At 41.0% G+C, this 3114-nt stretch overlaps 1 long non-coding RNA gene across 1 annotated transcript; it reads left to right on the forward strand.

Annotated features, from left to right (window-relative positions):
- The first annotated feature begins 421 nt into the window (after window positions 1-421).
- LOC143878308 (uncharacterized) lies at window positions 422-1189 on the forward strand. The gene is made up of 3 exons (XR_013250931.1): window positions 422-593; window positions 694-758; window positions 882-1189. It is a non-coding gene; the product is annotated as an uncharacterized LOC143878308 (long non-coding RNA).
- Window positions 1190-3114: the final 1925 nt, after the last annotated feature.

Genomic DNA, 3114 nt, shown 5'->3' on the forward strand with positions numbered 1-3114 from the left:
ACAGAAGGCATTTTGCGGATGGTCTGTTGCATCTGACAGCAGCCACCTCGTTAATGAAGACAAAACCTGATGAAAATGAGCCTCTGTGGCTGCTGTCAGATGCAACAGATCATCTTGCGAAATGCCTTCTGCTATGGACGCTAGCAAATCCCCTAAAAGTAGCGTAAGATACTTGAAATTTAAAAGTCAACACCAACGGATATAGGTCAACATCTTTTTTGGCATTTTTGTTCGTAAAAAAATTGCATAAAATGATCCTTTCAAATCAACGGAGTAGGATCAATCCTTTGCCAAGTGAAATCAACGGCCTCCAAGTCCAATAACAAAGACTTGCCACGTGTAGGTCGGACCCACAGCTGACCCCGTAATTCATAGTCTTTACTCGCCACCTTTCTTCCCCGGGCCACCCCCTTGTAATGTATTGATGAATACTGGGGCCCGCACATAGAGTGGATCTTCACCGTCGGAGCTTTCCGTATTGTCCTTCTCCCTACCAAAAGGTCGTTTCTGCAGTGAGAGGCGAGAAGAGAAGGCTTTTGGAGTGCACAATTCTCGAGACTCGGATGAAATCCACTCCTCCTACGTGCAGGATGGTACTCATCTCCCTCTTTCTCTGCATCTTTTCCCTGGAAACAAAATCATCTTCTTTTTTTCTTCCTAGAAAAGTAAATCTTTGTTTTTTTTTTAAACCAGTCCATTGCATTCCCGAATGCAAGAAATTGCGGGATGAATTCGTGAAACTCTGTCGACCCACATGGGTAATTCCCTCGCCACTCTTAATTTTATATTAAAAAAGGCAGATATAGAGATGAAAGAAGAGGGGTTTTTCTTTTTTCTTGATTGGGATTTTGAATTTTGAATTCTGTGTTTGTTCAAACTAGGTCAAGCATTTCGACGAATTGAGGAGAGGACCGATATCACCCTCACACTTTCAAGCCCTAATTTCCTGGAATTTCGAATTTCAATCCTCCTGTTATGTGGTAATTTTGCGTTTGTGGTTGCAATAAGGTTGAAATGTACAACTACATACTTCAAAGCCAAACATTTTCCATTGTCTTGTATCACAATTTCTGGTTCATTAATTCGCATATTGCGTTGTTCTTAGTCTTTACTCGGCCGAATTCATCATGTAAATCTTTTTCCATAAATTATATTCTATAACTCACAGTGAGGGTTGTATATTTTTCTCTTTTATCTGAGTTTGTATTCCAAACAATGTGGGCCCTATCCATGGAAGGGCCTTCCAAATGAATGCTTTGGATCACCCCAAAAATGTAGGGCCTCATGTGTTTTTGAGCTCGAGCTCAGGAACACTTTCCTCGTGTGTGAGCAGTTGCTTTGGATCCTATCCATAGAAGGGCCTTCCAAATGAATGCTTTGGATCACCCCAAAAATGTGGTTTCACATGTGTTTGTGAGCTGCAGCTCAGATAAGCTTATCTGAGCAGCTGCTCACAAACCATTTCCTCTCTCTCTCTCTCTCTCTCTCTCTCTCTATATATATATATATATATATATATATGAAAAAGTGTTTCTATGCATGTGCTTAGATAAACTTATCTAAGCACATGCTCAAAAACACATGTGGCCCACATTTTTTGAGGGATCCAAAGCATTCATTTGGAAGCCCGGGTGTGTACCAAAAGTGTGTGTGTGTGTATATATATATATATATGTGTGTGTGTGACTTTATGTGACTTTATGGCGTTAAATTTCTCATGTGTGCCTTGAGGCATTTTTGGTGTGCCTTGCCTTAAGGCACACCTCAAAGTGTATGGCTTGAACACCTTTGAAAACAGCTCTATAAACAAGTATATTATCAAAATATACCACAACACATCAGCCAATGAAAGGATTAAGTCCATGACCCTCATGAAGATACTAGGAGTGTTAGATAACCTGTAGGCATCATCAACCACTCATATAAATCTTCATGGGCCTTCAAAGTGGTCTTCCATTTGTCTCCGAGTTGTATGCGAATTGATGATACCCACTTTTCACCTCCATCTTCGAAAACACCTTTGCCTCTGATAATTGGTCCAACATATCAATCAATCTTGGAATTGGGAAACTATATTTTGCGGTTATTTTATTTATAGCCCGGATATCTACACCCATCCTCTGAGCACCATCCTTTTTTGGTGTCAATAGGGAAGGGACTATGCAAGTAGATTGTTAACTTGTTTGCATAATCCCACATGCTGTACTGTAGTCATTTTGTAATCTGCCCGATTAGTTAGACTTGTGACTTTCATCAAATCTATGTGATGTTGTATATTCCGATGGGAGGTAGATCGAGAGGTAGTTCTTCGGGGAAAACATTCGAAAAACTCGGTTAGTATTATTTGAAACACTTCTGGATTAAAATTGAAACCTTCCCCATCCTTGGACACGAAAGATAATATAGTACCAGTCTCCACCATGGAGTCAATAAACTTAGCCTCAGTAAGAAGATCAATACCCTCTTCCGGTTTCAGTTTGTGTCTAAAATCATTCGATGGTGCGAGAACAATATTTAGATTTCTGCAATAAATAGATGTTTTTACTTCCATCATGCGCAACCTTACTTTCATGCTGCCAAGGTCTATTGACCAAAAGATAACATGCGTTAATGGATATGACATCACACCATACTTTACCAGTATGCTTGTTACCTATGATTTGGTCGACACTTTGAATTTATTGCCGACACAAGTGTCGTGTCGTGTCCGACACGACACCCGTGTCCACATGTGTCGACACTCCTTTAGACACTCCTAAGTGTACTGCTAGAAGTGTCAGTAACTTTGTATGTATGTACGTGTATGAGTGTGCCACTATTTCTAGATTTTTAGGAGATTCCATGTCAGATACCTCATATCCTTATCGAAACTCGGCACACAAATCTATATCCACAAAACATGATTATATGCACTTTCTATTTTAGCCGTGTCCCTGTTTCTAAATTTTGGGAGTTTGCTGTGTCCGACACTCCGTGTCCGTGTCGACACGCGACACTCGTGTCCGTGTCCACAGATCATAGCTTGTTACTATTGGTAGACGCAGTGTTCTAAAAAGCGCTGGGCGAAGCTGGGCGGCTGACTGACCTCCCAGCGCCCAGGCCGCCCAAGCGTTT

The sequence above is a fragment of the Tasmannia lanceolata genome, unplaced genomic scaffold (assembly GCF_043159265.1).
Source record: "Tasmannia lanceolata isolate RefF3 unplaced genomic scaffold, GAP_Taslan_0.1 ptg000006l, whole genome shotgun sequence".
NCBI classification, from domain to species: Eukaryota; Viridiplantae; Streptophyta; class Magnoliopsida; order Canellales; family Winteraceae; genus Tasmannia; species Tasmannia lanceolata.